This window comes from Ranitomeya variabilis, chromosome 1 (genome assembly GCF_051348905.1).
Source record: "Ranitomeya variabilis isolate aRanVar5 chromosome 1, aRanVar5.hap1, whole genome shotgun sequence".
Classification (NCBI taxonomy): Eukaryota; Metazoa; Chordata; class Amphibia; order Anura; family Dendrobatidae; genus Ranitomeya; species Ranitomeya variabilis.
The window spans coordinates 417,442,534-417,459,687 of NC_135232.1; the positions used below are offsets into that span (position 1 = coordinate 417,442,534).

At 41.0% G+C, this 17,154-nt stretch overlaps 1 protein-coding gene and 1 long non-coding RNA gene across 15 annotated transcripts in view; one reads left to right on the plus strand and one right to left on the minus strand.

The window, feature by feature from the left end:
- The window catches only part of NFIB (nuclear factor I B), a 308,859-nt gene that overhangs the window by 235,594 nt on the left and 56,111 nt on the right, over positions 1–17,154 (minus strand). The gene's annotated exons all lie outside the window — the stretch shown is intronic.
- LOC143762949 (uncharacterized) overlaps positions 1–17,154 on the plus strand; it is a 57,181-nt gene that overhangs the window by 22,680 nt on the left and 17,347 nt on the right. Inside the window, exon 2 of the long non-coding RNA XR_013212285.1 lies at positions 9,903–9,990. This is a non-coding gene — a long non-coding RNA (uncharacterized LOC143762949). The remainder of the gene's footprint in view (positions 1–9,902; positions 9,991–17,154) is intronic.

Genomic DNA, 17,154 nt, shown 5'->3' on the forward strand with positions numbered 1-17,154 from the left:
GACCATACCTTTGGTCTATTGTCAGCAAAAAATGACTGTGGCACAGGCACCACAGTGCACCGTGTCCATACAGGTGAGTTCAGTGGGTCGAACAGTTGAGTGCACCTCCCCAGCTAGTTGTTTTCCATCTATCTCCGCCCTTCGCTGGCTCTAGTTAGGCCAGCACTGTCAATCAAGAAAAATAGTGGTGGAGCTAGAAAACAAATAGGTGGGAAGATGCACTGAACTGTTTGGCAACACCAGAATGCACCAAGCACATTTGCTTGGTTTGAACAGTCTACAATGTGAGACAAGTATTTATATAGGACAGGAATCATGGATGAATTGGTTGAATAATGATCATTACATCATAACATCAAACACCATGCTCTGTGATCACACAAACAGATAATATGAATTGTATTTATGTTTAATGTTCGAATTCCATAAGTGATACTATTTATTGTAAATGCATTCATCAATAAAGTATTATACAATATTTCTACTGATATTGTACAAATAAAGGTTACCTAAATTAGTGAAGCAAAAACATTATTGATAATCATGGTTTGAATGGTAATTTTTGTGCTGACAGACTCCCTTTAAATGAAATGTCATAATGCTTTCCAGGTTTAGAATATCTTTAAATGAGTATTTTCTGTGCATCTGCCCCCTTGTATACTCGCACAAGTTTACCAATTTGCTTGCTCTCTCTCTCTCTGCCTCTCTCAGTTCTGATATGAGTTGGAAAAACAAACACAAGCCTGAACAAATATTCAATACAAAAAAATTCTCCATTGCAACACAGATATCCTGTAAGTTGGTACGTCCCATAAAGGTCCTTTAAGGACATGCTGAGGACATCAAACAATGTGTAGGTTTGTTTTACGCTTCCATTTTCCACGAGCACTGAAAATAAATAATTTAAATGTGGTTAAGAAAAAAAAAGGAGAACCCAACAAACGGTTCACTGTAAGGAAGAGAACATTGTGTTTCCCATAGATAATATTACCTGAGGTCATGCACATACCCAGTGCAGACATAGAGATTGCAGAGGACTAAATAAAACTGCTTCATACGCTTTGGTACTGGAATACCTGACATATAGCTTGGCCTACTTACTCCATTTTTTACTGTCTTCAGGGAACTCATTGGGCTCGATTCATTGAGTCTGGTGTTTTACATGCTATTTTTAATAAATGGACTCCTGGAGTAAGATTAATACAACAATAATTCAAGACTACTTCATTAAAAAAACGTACGCCACTAAATGAATTAGTCGCCTCTTACAACTGCCTTGCGCCGCCTCCAGAAATTTTACTGCAGTCAGAAAGTGACGCACGTTTGGTGTAATTTATGCCACTAGAGTGGGGTCAATTTTGATTAATTCGATGGGTGGCTTCATCGTGCCCTGTTCCACCCCAGTTCCACTCACTTTAGAGTAGCTGACTGGGACTTGTGTAAAAATGCCAAAAGTCGCAACATTTCAATGTGTTTTACTCCAGAATTTTGGTGAACACCTCGATCAATGGGGCCCACTGTGTGTAAATCAGAAGGCTCAGGTTAGTGCACAAGATTTTGCAGTCAATCTTGCGCTGGCTCATGACTAAGGGTTCTTTTACACAAGCAGACAACAATTTCAATGATAAACAATGTGATCGTAACTCACAGCTAGCAAACGATGTGAGACAAGTGTTTATATGGGACGAGAATCGTGGAAGAATTGGTTGAATAGTGATCATTACATCGTAACATCAAACACCGTGTTCGGTGTTCACACAAACAGATAATATGAATTGTATTTATGTTTAATGTTCAAATTCCATAAGTGATACTATTTATTGTAAATGCATTAATCCATGAAGTATTAATACATTTCCACTGATATTGTACAAATTATTATTATAAAACATTTTTTATAGGGCCATTAATTCCATGGCGCTTTACAGGTGAGAAGGGGGCAAATATAAACAAATACAATAAACATGAGCAAAAAACAAGGCACTAACAGGTACAGAAGGAGGGAGGACCCTGCCCGTGAGGACTCACAGTCTGCAGGGGATGGTGAGGATACACTAGGAGAGGGGTTAACCAAAATTAGTGAAGCAAAAACATTATTGATAATCATGACTATGTACCCGATCCAATTTTCTATCTTTTACTGATCTATTTACTGCGATGGAGAATGGTCAACCCAACATAGGACTTTAATTTCCTCAAGAAAACGATCTCCATTTACATAACGATTTTTGAAATGTGAACAAGAATTTTCTCATGTGCCTTTGCTAATTATGCAAATTGTCTCTTCAGAGAGGAAGAGAGCTAGAACTCTAGTGCCACCTATTGGAAGGTAGCAATACTACAAGTCAATGTTGACCCTTTAAGGAGCCTTGTCACATGACTTAGGATAATAGCCAAACCAGAATCTCAATTTGCAGACACTGTGTTTCGGGGTACTGCCACTCATCAGTGCAAAGCGGAGATCTGGTTTGGCTGAGTGAGAGGCGTCAGACCATTATCCAAGAAGTATCGTTTCTCCTTGCGGAGAAATATGCTAATTATGCAAATTGTCTCTTCAGAAAGGAGGAGAGCTAGAGCTCTTGTGCCACCTATTGAAAGGTAGCAGTGTGCCTTTCAAACACGATGAACAAGCGTTATTGGACACCGTTCAGTCGCTTAACCCACTCACATTACCCAATTGTGAACAATGGGTCGTTAGTGTTGTAATATGACGGATTATCACATGGTGGAATTGCAACTTAATACTAAACAATAAATCTAAAGAGCGGCAAAAGGCACTCTCGGGTTTCATGTTAGAATCTATTCAAATATTCATCATAGGCTCTGTAATGGTAAAATAATCAGCACTCACCTTAATCTCCTACCGATCCAGTGCCGATGCTCACATATTCCTTCACCCGTTTGTGGTTACTGACAGCCAATCATGACACTCAGGGCTGGCACAGGACTACTACAGCTAACCTTTGGCCTTAGCAGTCACGTGCCATACTACAGACAGATGCTGCCACATATCAAAGGACCACCACACTTAATCTCGGTCATGACTGGTACAGGATAAAAAACCAAGGAGATATTTGGAACCAGATAAAACAGGAGGAACCTGTAACTTACCAATGTTAATATATGTTACTGATTTGCTCTGGTACTCTGATGTTGATGACCTATCTGTTGGACAGTTCATCAATATCAGATCGGTGGGGGGTCTGAAACTCAGGACCCGAACCGATCAGCGCCAGCAGCCGGATGTTAACAGTTGTGGAGCTGAACACCACAACTCTATCAACTGTTTAGAGACCAATGCCATGTACTGCCGATCTGCCTCTATTTCATTTTAATAGGAGTGAAGCAGATCTGTTGTACCCACCAACAGTCACCAAACAATTGATGGAGCTGCTCTTTTCAGCTCTTTAACTGCTTACATCCGGCTGCTAACACAGAGAGCAGCTGAACTGTGTGGGTGCCAGATGTTGGATCCCCACCGATCAGATATTGATGAGCTATCCCTTGGATAGGTCATTAATATCAAGATAGTGGGAAAAAAACTTTAATTATTTCAAATGTTACATGGAAATTAGTCTGTGTTTAATAAAAATTGTAATCCATTTGTCACGTTGGTTGTCACATTGTAGTCAATCCTTTAATATGGGAGTCATTCCATCAAGACTTCCGGGAATCAGAAAAACAGCAGCAAACATGATCACATGAATGGCCATCAATGTAATACAAGCCATTCTGTATATTGTTCACATCCCTTGTATAGCATTATTGACAGGTGGGATAACTAGCTTCTCAAGAGATAAGAACGGGCCATATATTACATTAAGGTTTTAAAGTTTAGAATAAGCTTATCCGTTAGGCCGGGTGCACACGATCCGGAAGAGGCAGCGCTTTGGACGCAGCACATGTTCGCTGCGTCCAAACCGCTGCCGTCTATTGAAAGCGTGTGCAGATTCACCACGTCCAAAACATACTATTGGTGACATTTCTCTTGCAGAGACTAGGGAGACATGCCTCATGTTCGTATCCGCGGGTGAGCCGCGGGTGTTTCTGGACGCATAGTGGGCATGGGATTTCTATGCTGTAACACCTGGCTGCAGCGGGTTGGATGCTGCACAAGTATGCAGCGTCCAACCCACAGCATTTACTGACTGTGTGCACATACCCTAAGCCTATGTTCCCACAATGAGTATTTCATGAGTTTCTGATGTTGTTGATTTTCTGTAGCATTTCTGCACCTTTAATCTAAATTAAGTTGTTTTTTTCATTGTGTTTTTGTGTACATTTTTATATACACTTTCATTGTGTTTTTTACTTTGTGGTCTTTGTGTCTCTTTAGTATCTCATGCTTTAAATAAAGTTGCATTGTTTTTGATAGTCCCTGGCTTTGGCTTTGACAAAACATTACTGATAGTCAAGTTTAGATCACATGTGTTTTTACCTTACTTATTATGCTATGTAATGAATTGTATATAATTTGATATGCTATATAATTGATGTAGAATCAAAACAACTACGGTGAGTATGTTTTCAATGCTACTGCAAGCATCAATGCAAGGAAAATATGCATAGCTGGTCGTCTGAGGTAAAGCAGCATGAAAAAGGGTGGGTCAAATGGAGAATAAAAAAAATCTGTGCAAGATTTAAAAAGAGTTCTGAAATTGACATCATAAATCTCTGCAGTTCATAGCCCACAGCTAGTACGGTGATTTTCATATTCATTTAATCTAGGCATGCATCTCCACCCTAACTTCCTTTCCAATGGTATGCGGTCTTCAGCACACAAATGCTTAAGTTTCCTGAAGCTGAGCTACAGAGGAAAAGTCTCAATCCCTGGGGGCAGAGTTGTAGGCTGTTTTGGTTCCCATTTTCTTCACTGCAAAGTAACCTGACATTTTGCCTCGAAGACAACGATGGCTGTAATGGAAGATATTCCTTATGCCATGACATGTAGCTCATAGTCTGCCCACAGTCACACATGCTGGCTGTCATACTATAAAGCTGTGATTGTTCTAGGAAAAGGCACACTGGGAATTAGAGTGACTACAGTGCAATTCTTGGCGTCAAAAGTGCAGTGACTCTAAGGCTATGTTCACACATTACGTTTTTGCTGTGGTTTTTTTATGCAAATTTTTTATGCATTCCGGAAAAAAACGTGGCATGTTTATTCTTTGTGTGTAATCTCGGGGATTCCGCACACATAGGAATGCATTGATCTGCTTACTGTCCGCATGTGGCTATGCCCACCATGCGGGAAGTAAGAGGATCATGTGCGGTTGGTACCCAGGGTGGAGGAGAGGAGACTCTCCTCCAAGCCCTGGGAACCATATAATTGTTAAAAAAAAAAAGAATTAAAATAATAAATCGTGATATTCTCACCTTCCGGCGTCCCCGGCAGTCGTCTCGCTCCTCGCGATGCTTCCGTTCCCAGTGATGCTTTGCGGCAATGACCTGTGATGATGTAGTGGTCTCGCAAGACTGCTACGTCATCTGGGGTAATTGCCTCGAGGCATTACTGGAAACGGGAGCATCGCGAAGAGGGACGCTGCAAGGGACGCTGGAAGGTGAGAATATCACGATTTATTATTTTTTTAATTATTTTTAACATTAGATCTATTTACTATTGATGCTGCATAGGCATCAATAGTAAAAAGTTGGTCACACTTATCAAACACTATGTTTGACAAGTGTGACCAACCTGTCAATCAGTTCTCCAAGCGATGCTACAGATCGCTTTGAAAACGCTAGCATCTGCAAGCTAATTAGGCTTGTAAAACGCTAGTGTTTAGCGGGAAAATGCATGCCAATTCTGCATGCATTTTACCTGCGGCACAGTTGCGGAATTGCCGCAGAAATTTCAGCGGCAATTCCGGACATGTGCACATAGCCTAACTTGGACAAGGATCACAACACAATGCCCAGACTTCCTGGTAGTTCACCTGACCAGAGCATGGCAAAAGCTTTGAACACATGAAGCTGTCCTGCGCATGCACGGGTTGAGAGAATGGACGACTAGTCAAGCATTGTGTTGCGATTATGGAGGAGCAAATAGCTTCGGATAACTCCTTATCCGAATAGCTATAGCGCTTACCAAATGGCTGCCTCAGTAACCTGGATACCTGGAGAGCTCCCGATAATCAGGTGTTCTGGTGCCACAGCTCCATGTGTCGCGGCTGTGTGACATTCACAACACATGCATGGAGAGCCCAACAAACAGCTATTCGGTAAGCGCAATAGCTATTCTGATAAGGAGTTATCAGACGCTATTCACTCATCCCTAGTTGCGATCCTCGTCCGTGTTATAAGGCCGTCTGACTCTTCCCTTAGACATACATTTCACAGACGTAAGAATTTGACCTTAAATGGAGCCACTACAGGCTGACCACTCTACTGACCAAACCTTGCATATATAGGTATTGCGAATTACAATGTTAACAATTTACAATGAACTTCAGGAATTTGTTCAATAAATGGACCCGTTTCTTCATTGATGTTTTACTTTAACAGGCTTTACAAGCCTATGAAAGCAATTAATGCAAGTTTATATAGGCGGAGTGAATATTTAATGCACTTTGGAAAACAATTATGGATTAGATTGGATCACAGAGTTTGAAGACGATGCCAACATTTAGAGAACAGCCAACCTCTGGAACCAAAGGATCACCTTGCATTGTGCCAGTAAATATCTAATATAGTGCTCCCGAACAGCACAGAGTTTTTATTGTTAGAGGCTCTGACAGCAAAGAAAAGAAGGGAACATTAGGAATGTTCTTAGGGTGCTTTCTACTAACGAAACAAGCAGATCATATTTTCAGCAATCATTCAGCCTTTATGAGTGCTCTGTCATTAGACTATTACTGCTCAGCAGCCATATCCTGTTGCAGCCTGCATTGCACACTCATTAAGAAACTCTTTGAAAATCCTTTGTTAAACTTTCGGCCAAATTTTTTATTTCCTTAATGTAATCTGTGCTGATATAAGAATGTGCAAAGGTCTACTAAACGTTGATACCGACGCTCAGACCTTCAGTTTCAAATGCAAAGATCAAGTAAGAATGGTGGAAGGAGATCTCAAATTTTTTTATACCTGGCACCCACACTTTCTTAAATTTGGCACCCATATTATTTATACAAATCATTGTTATAACTCATGAATCAGCAATGAAAATACACCAAGTTTAGATTGTGTGAATGATTACTGGTTACTGCCAAGTGCTTCCCAAAAATAGACACAAAAGCACAGATTTAATCTCCTTTCCAAGATGTCCATCTTGCATATTATCTACTGTTTTTTAGGACAGGAAGAAAACAAGGGACTTCTACACCTACCAGGAAACACAATGACTACACACAAAAACTACACACCTATGTGGCACTATGTGGCAGCAAGGTGCAGGATCCTGCAGAGTTTTCAGTTATGTTATACCAACTACGGTACCTTCCTTTGTTAACTTTTATATTGTGCACCAATTTTTGGCTTATTTCATTTCTTTTCTCCATTTTGTGATTATCTATATATATATATATATATATATATATATATATATATATATACATATACAGTATATACACACAAATCCTAAAGAAAGAAATAGAACGGCACTGTCTGAACAATCGAGGTAACCTCAGGACTATCAGTGTCAATCAATGGTTGTGAGGAAATCAGACGAACTTCATGATCTGATCACGGGTGCTCTTTCCAAAAAACAAATACTTGTAAAGCCATGTGTGAGAGGAAAAAACAGGAAGGCACTCACCGATCTAAGAATTCCAAACTTTAATCAATCTTCATATAAAATTCCATGGCTGGGGGAGTGAGGTCAGGAGCTCCAGTGAGCAGGATTAGACGACGGACGTTTCGGGCTGTGCTTGCACTTCCACGGGTCAGTATGTGTGAGGACAAGACGACGACGGATTATTTGTATGTCTGGTTGTTTGGTTTGTATTGAGCATAGGGGTATGCTTTTCTACAGGAATAGCACGACTCTTATCTATGGGCTGTGTGGTATTGCAGTCTCTCCACATTTATCTGGATGGAAATGAGCTGTAATACCAGGCATTACCCATAGACAGGAGTGGGGCTGTTTCTAGTAGATAGCACAATTTTATTTCTAATCACAAAAAAACTCCTTCAAATTAAAAAAAAGCAAAAAGCCTATTTTGGTTATAATGTAAAGTGATTGGCTGGCTGGAGTAGTCGTCTGGTTCATACAAGGTTAACGGGTAACGTAAGCATACAAGCTGTCCTAATTAGAGTATGGTGTTTAACGCTTTGCAGAACTGCTTCTGAGAATCTTGATAATAGTGGTAAATCTGGAGTCTTACTTCATACATGAAGGCTTACTGAAAAGTATTTTCTCTCTCTATTTAAAACAGATCTATTGTTCTCCCCCCATAATACATACCATGTGGTGAACAGTCACATTTCAATGTCTTTCATTTTATATGGATCCATTTTATAGGAGAAAAATTGTTGTACCTTTCTATGTTTATGCAAAGATATAAAGCAGCAGGACTCGCTAATTGCTATTTTTCCTACTTTTTTATACTTTGCTCCTTTCCAGGTAAGCTGTCCAAATATAATCTAACATTAAAGTCAAAACTGCTTCATGATGTAAAGCAATCCAAATGTAACAAAGCAACCGTAAATGTGTGACTGGTGAGAGTCTGAACACAAGGACCCCTATAGGCTCTTCTCTGCCACTCTTTCATGCACAAACAATTGGCAATGGAAGACTAAGGGTATGTGCACACTCTGCGGATCCGCAGTGTTTTTTGCAGTGCAGAAACGCTGCAGATCCGCAATTGACTTACAGTACAATGTAAATCAATGAGAAAAAAAAATGCTGTGCACACTTTGCAGAAAATCCGCTGTGGAAACGCTGCGGTTTTCAAGAAATAGCATGTCACTTCTTTTTTGTGAATCTGCAGCGTTTTTGTACCCACTCCATTATAGAAAACCGCAGGGGTAAAAACCGCAGCAAATCCGCAAGAAAACCGCACAAAAAAACGCTGCGGAACCGCACAAAAAACGCAGGTGCGTTTTCTGCAAGGAGAGACAGAATACGCACTAGAAATTCCTAAGCCTAATCCGCAACGTGGGCACATACCCTTAAGGTGCCTCCTCTCATGAACATTCATGGGAATTGTTTCCAAACCCCTTTAAATTAACTCCTTGTTTAAACATGTCATAAGATCAAGGGTATGTTCACACAAACATTTTTTCAGTCTGTGTGCGCAACAAACTGCACATGGACCAATATTAGCATATATGCTTTACACCGGTGTATTTCCACTCGAACCTCATGCACTTGTCCGGGCCAATTTAGAGCAAGTAGTTAGTAGGCAGTTCCTGTACCTGTCTGCTATGTAGATAAGCTCACGAAACCAGTCAAGTCCATAATTTTTTGGATGTGACTGGTCTGCAAAGTTTAATGCTTGTCTGTACTTAACCTTAGAATAAAACCACACTGGTGGCTGGCCGACACAGAATTGACAAAGACAAAATTGTGATGTCTAGATGACTGGTCAGAGCATCTCCAACAGCAGGTCAAGTGGGGTATTTCTGGTATGGATATGCAGTGAATAGTACCTTCCTGCTCACTGATTCACACAGGGGACGGAAAGTAAGTCCGTTTGGACCAATACCACAGAAAAGCTTCTGTAGCACAAATTACTGGGCCTCCCTTGGTGTCCAAATATGGGGCAGCATAGCCAAGTAGTACACAAAATTAGATGGTGGTTTTACAGTTATGGTTAATGGATGTAAATGTGTCAGCTTTCCATATATTTTGTCATCATTCACTAGCCAATGTAAAATGCACCGATAGTGCATGAAGCTACAGATGTACATAAGTTACGTGAAGATATAGGCATTAATATTATGTTCACATTCTTTCTTTTCAGACACAATGGAAGATATATTGAGCAGTAGGCCAAGTCTTAAAAGTCCTCAGCTACAAATCTAATGACAAATGTAGAAAACAAGTAAAAGGTAAAGCGCTGTCAAAATAGGCTGGTTTGACTGTCATTATTGAATCCTTAAGAAGCCATCAAGACCACCAGCAAAGCAACTGGAGCTCTGTGTTAGATTAAGGATGTGCGAAATGTCTGGCTTCTTTGTGAGGCGCTGATTCCTACTGCACAGCAATGCTGAGTCAAGAGAAAGTGAAATCAGATCTGGTGAAAACATGCAAAAAGGCATGAAAGTAGGAACATTTCATGTGACTCATAACCGAACCACTATTCATGTGGGTATCTTTGCACAACAGTCGCAATCATCTTTGCAAAACCAAAAGAATTTAGGGCAGTGCCTCATACACTGTCATGTTTGACAGATGAATGACTTTATCCAACACATATTTTGGCTTCCCTCTTTTTACCCTCAGCTGAAAGAATGGATGTAATTACTATACTGAATTTTCAGGATTCTCTAAAAATGCCGTTTTGAGAAAATTTACACTGACTTCAAGCTGTTCTTTTATGCATTCTTTTCCATGGAACTAGATATATTACATATACAGGTGCTTCTCACAAAATTAGAATATCATCAAAAAGTTAATTTATTTCAGTTCTTCAATACAAAAAGTGAATCTCATATTATATGGAGTCATTACAGAGTGCTCTATTTCAAGTGTTTATTTCTGTTAATGTTGATGATTATGGCTAACAGCCAATGAAAACCCAAAAGTCATTATTTCAGTACCGTATATACTCAAGTATAAGCCGACCCGAGTATAAGCCGAGGCCCCTAATTTTGCCACAAAAAAACTGGGAAAACTTATTTACTCGAGTATAAGCCTCGGGTGGGAAATGCAGCAGCTACCGGTAAATGTCAAAAATAGAAATAGGTACCAATAAAAGTAAAATTAATTGAGACATGAGTAGTTTAAGTGTTTTTGAATATCCATATTGACTCAGGAGCCCCATATAATGCTTCATAAAGTTCATGATGGGCCCCATAAGATGCTCCATACAAAAAATATGCCCCATATAATGCTACACAAAAGGTTAATGATGGCCCCATAAGATGCTCCATAGAATAATATGCCCCATATAATGCTCCTTAAAGGTTGATGGCCCCATAAGATGCTCCATAGAATAATATGCCCCATATGCTGCTTCATAAAGGTTCATGGCCCCATAAGACGCTCCATAGAATAATATGCCCCATATGCTGCTGCTGCTGCGATTAAAAAAAAAATGACATACTCACCTCTCGTCGCTAGGGGCCAGGTACCAGTGTCCTGAGCAGGCGGGGACACCGGCATGCTATGGGAGCCAGGTGCCGGAGTCACCACTGGCTCAGGCCCCTGGCACTTGCGATATACACTTGTTCCCGTTCCACCGCCGCGTGCCGCTGTGTGTTCCCCGTCTCTCTGCAGTGACTGTTCAGGCAGAGGGTGCACACTAACCATGTCATCACGCCCTCTGACCTGAATGTCACAGCCAGAGGACGCGGAAGACACAGCTCGGCGGTGGAACGGGGACAGGTGTATATCGCATGGCTCACCCTCCCCTGTCATACTCACCCTCCTGGCACTTCCCTGCTTCTCCGTTGTCCCATGGCGGCAGCTCCTTCCAGTGCTGAGTGCTCCCATGGTACCGCTCATTAAAGTAATGAATATGTGCTCCACGCCTATGGGAGTGGAGTCGCGTGCATATTTATTACTTTAATGAACGGTACCACGTGACCGCTGAACACAGGAAGAGCAGCAGGCGCCGGAGACCATCTGAGAAGCAGGAGAGTGCAGAGACCCCACCAGGAGGGGGTGAGTATAATGTGACATCCACCGACTCCTGCCGCTCCCACGCCGACCCCCTGGGACAATGACTCGAGTATAAGGCGAGGAACACTTTCAACCTACACAAATTGGCTGAAAATATCAGCTTATACTCGAGTATATACGGTAAATTAGAATACTTTACAACACCAGCTTAAAATATTATTTTAAAATCCAAAATGTTGGCCTACTGAAATGTATGTTCAATAAATGCCCTCAATACTTGGTGGGGCTCCTTTTGTCAAAAATAAGATGAGACATCAGACATGACAATGCAGACGAGCTGAAGGCTGCTATCAAAACAACCTGGGCTTCCATAACACCTCAACAGTGCCACAGGCTGATAGCCTCCATGCCGCATTGATGCAGTAATTGATGCAAAAGGAGCCCAGACCAAGTATTGAGTACATTTACTGAACATACATTTCAGTAGCCCAACATTTCAGTAGCCCAACATTTCAGATTTTAAAATAATTTTTCAAGCTGGTGTTATAAAATATTCTAATTTACTGAGATAATGACTTTTGGGTTTTCATTGGCGGTAAGCCATAACCATCAACATTAACAGAAATAAACACTTAAAGGGAACCTGTCACCCCCAAAATCGAAGATGAGCTAAGCCCACCAGTATCAGGGGCTTATCTACAGCATTCTGGAATGCTGTAGATAAGCCCCCGATGTATCCTGAAATGAGAAAAAGAGGTTAGATTATACTCACCTGGGGGCAGTCCGGTCCGATGGGCGTCGCGGTCCGGGGCCTCCCATCTTCTTACGATGACGCCCTCTTCTTGTCTTCACACAGCGGCTCCGGCGTACTTTGTCTGCCTTGTTGAGGGCAGAGCAAAGTACTGCATTGCGCAGGCTCCTGGCCTCTGGCTTTTCCCAGCACCTGCGCACTGCAGTACTTTGCTCTGCCCTCAACAGGGCAGACAAAGTACGCATGCGCCGGAGCGTGAAGACAAGAAGAGGACGTCATCCTATGAAGATAGGAGGCCCCGGAACGGACCACGACGCCCATCAGATTGGATTCCCCCCAGGTGAGTATAATCTAACCTCTTTTTCTCATCTTTCAGGATACATCGGGGGCTTATCTACAGCATTACAGTATGCTGTAGATAAGCCCCTGATGCTGGTGGGCTTAGCTCATCTTCGATTTTTGGGGTGACAGGTTCCCTTTAAAATAGATCACTCTGTTTGTAATGACTATATAATATATGAGTTTCACTTTTTGTATTGAAGAACTGAAATAAATTAACTTTTTGATGATATTCTAATTTTGTGAGAAGCACCTATGTAATATACAAGCTGTACAAGGTTGTAATTAGTGATCAGCACAGGAGCTCGTTACTTGAGCTTGCCTAGGATGCTCGGCTATTCACCGAGTATCGCAGGTGCACGAGTGAAATGTTCGAGTCCCTGAAGCCGCAATACTCGATGCATACCTGAACACCCTAGGCAAAATCGAATAATGAGCATGTGCGCTCATCGCTAGTTGTAATGAAATAATGGATCCCACTTGACATAGTGTTTATTTGTTTGCTGAAAGTAATGACCAAAGAAAACAAACCAGTGAAGGAATAAGTAACCAGAAAGATGCAAACACCTCCCTCAATATGGATTCCATATCCTTCGACAGACTGAATTCAGATTGACGTTCTCATTAGAAATGCCCATCACTATAATAACGAATGGATTACAAGAAGAACAAATTGAATTACAGAGGTGCTCAGTGATGCAATATTACTAATAATTTGTGCCTACTGGAATGTTTTAGAAAAATGATGCACACATGAAAAATGACTTGATGTCACTTTAAACTGTATCACTTAGGGGAATTTAGGTCATGTGTGACATTCACTCAACTGTAACAGTTGTTCGTGGTGCAACAATAAAACGCACACTCCTCTGATTGATGCTAGCACACCGGCATGAGCAATAATAAAGTAATTATTTACTCAGGTCATTCATCACAGTGTATTAAGCAAAAGACCAGGGTGGACTTTGCTATAATGTTACCAAAGGGGTGCAATCAAATCAGCAGATATAAAATTTGTAGACTATGTACAAAGTACAAAGCTCAGCAGCGAATCTCGGAGGTATTGGAGCTTTCCAATAAAAAAGGAGCATTATGCCTAACAAGCAGCTTTCAAATACGCTCTGTGAATGTGTAAACCAAAGCACAGCAAAACAAGTAATACCTGAAGTGTCATTGCCACAGTCTGAAAGATGTGCCCCTAAACCTATAAGGCCGGCGTCACACTAGCGAGTTTTACGGACGTATGAGAGGCGCAAAAACTACGCATTGCACACGGACCAATGATTTTCTATGGGGCAGCTCCTATCTTCCGTATATTTCTCAGCTGTATTTTACGGGCGTAGAAAATCTCAGCATGCTGCGTTTGTCAGCTTATTGCGCAAAAAATCCGCCAATGAAAGTCTATGGGGGCGAGAAAAATACGGATTACACACGGACCAGCAGTGTGACCTGCGAGAAATACGCACCGGTGTTCTATAGAAAAGCCGGCAATTCAGTGCGGTGTACAGTAAAATCACACTGACAGGTTAGAATAGATCAAATTAATGTCTACACATAGTATAGGGAGATATATATACTATATGTCATTGAGACACACACATATATATATATATATGTATATTTCATACAGCGCTAGATGGCAGAAAAGCCGGTAATTCAATTGCCGGCTTTTGCTATCTCCTTCCCAAACCCGACAGGATATGAGACATGGTTTACATACAGTAAACCTTTTAATATCCCTTTTTTTTTGCATATTCCTCACTACTAATGTTAGTAGTGTGTGCAAAATTTGGGGGCTCTAGCTGTTAAAATAAAGGGTTATATCGCAGAAAAAACTGGCGTGGGCTCCCGCGCAATTTTCTCCGCCAGAGTGGGAAAGCCAGTGACTGAGGGCAGATATTTATAGCCTAGAGAGGGACCATGGATATTGCCCCCCCCCCCTGGCTAAAAACATCTGCCCTCAGCCACCCCAGAAAAGGCACATCTGTAAGATGCGCCTATTCTGGCACTTAGCCTCTCTCTTCCCACTCCCCTGTAGTGGTTGGATATGGGGTAATAAAGGGTTAATGTCACCTTGCTATTGTAAGGTGACATTAAGCCAGGTTAATAATGGAGAGGCGTCAATAAGACACCTATCCATTATTAATCCTATAGTAATAAAAGGTTAATAAAACACACACATTATGAAAAAAGTATTTTAATGAAATAAAGACACAGGGTGTAATAGTTTATTATACTCTTAATCCAAATGACGACCCTCGTTCTGTAAAAAAGGAAAAATAAAAAAAAACACTATCCCATACATTTCCGCCGTTACAGTCATGTCCCACGATGTAAATCCATCTGAAGGGGTTAAATAATTTTACAAGCAGGAGCTCTGCTAATGCAGCTGTGCTCCTGCCTGTAAAAAGTGGGGAATGAATGGAAGCAGGGGAACGTAGCTACCTAGACTTGCGGTGCTGCTGGCATAACCTCATATGAACTCGAGCGTGAGAAAATATTCAGAAAAATTCCCACACTCAAGTTCATATGAGGTTATGCCAGCAGGGGGCACAGCACCGCAAGTCTAGGTAGCTACGATCCCCTGCCTTCTTCATTCCCCAGTTTTTACAGTCAGGAGCACAGCTGCATTAGCAGAGCTCCTGCTTGTAAAATTATTTAACCCCTTGAGATGGATTTACATCGTGGGACATGACTAACGGCGGAAAGGTATGGAAATTTTCACGAATATTTGAGCCCATGGATCCTTGCCATGTCCATTTTGCAAGCCAGCGAGAAAATCTCGCTGTACGGATGCCGTACGGATTACATATGGAGGTTTACATGCGTAAAATACGCAGCCACACCCTGCCTACGGATGACATACGGATTACTGCTTTGGGATTATTTCTGCGTATTACGCATGTAAAATACGGACCATATTTCCCTACGCTGAGTGTGACGCCGGCCTTAGATTAAGTTTCCAATGAGATTTTGGTGAGCTTTTGACACTGCACATAAATGGCAGTGTCTTACAGTTCCTGTAAAGTGGATGGGATTTATAGAATCTCATGCCTTCTGTGCTTTTTATTCTGTTACATAAACAGACCTGTGGGGTATGTTTCAAATCTGCAACATGTTAATTTCTCTTGCGGGTATGCTGAGTTTTAAGTGTGGATTTTTTCCCCTACAATTGTATTAGACATAAAAAAAATCCACAGGTAAAAAAGGCATATGCATTTTTGCTCTGCAAACATACTAAAGATGCATGGAATCCATACAGGACTGTATGAATAAAATTTACTCACAGCCGAATACCAAGAAGTATCAAAAAACAAAGCAGTTTTATTTAAAATATGACATAACAAGAGAAAACAAACGTAGTGTCAAAAATGCAATAAAAATGCATGTAAAAAAAAATAAAATGTAAAACCGTAACAAAAATAGCGGCATGTCACCTATTTTAGCTAATAAGTGCAGAAATGCTGCATTAATTCTGCATCATAAAAACCTCACCAAAAACTTATCATGAGAATGTAGCCATAGTCTTCCAATATTTGATCTTTTTCACAAAGGCCACAATCAGTATTTGGTTAGAATTTGATCAGTCAAAACCAGGAGTGGAACAGTCAGAAGAAAAGTATAATAGAAACACGTCACCACGTCTGTATTTATCACCCGCTCCTGATTTTGGCTTACAAATACTGACCAAATACTGAATGTGTGAATGTGGCCTTAAAGGGACTCTATCACCTGAATTTGGAGGGAACAATTTTCAGCCATAGGGGCGGGGTTTTCGGGTGTTTGATTCACCCTTTCCTTACCCGCTGGCTGCATGCTGGCTGCAATATTGGATTGAAGTTCATTCTCTGTCCTCAGTAGTACATGCCTGCACAAGGCAATCTTGCCTTACGCAGGCGTGTACTATGGAGAACAGAGAATGAACTTCAATCCAATATTGCAGCCAGCATGCAGCCAGCGGGTAAGGAAAGGGTGAATCAAACACCCGAAAACCCCGCCCCTATGGCTGAAAATTGTTCCCTCCAAATTCAGGTGACAGAGTCTCTTTAAGAGCTAAAACATGACAAAATAACTATTTAGAGAAAATGATTATCTATGTGGGAGATCGCTCCGACCGTGATTAATATCTGTGCATTACTCTACATGGGTTTTTCCATGGATGCCCTTATATCCCAGGATAGTTGGGTGTATATGCCATGAATGTCTAAGCCACAAAAACCACTTTAATTAATAAATAAGGCTAATGCTTGCCACTAAGATAATGAATTGTACATCATTGTCTTTTATATATGTTATACCTGTTTTTATGTAAGATACCTGGTGTCCCTCTTATTATTTC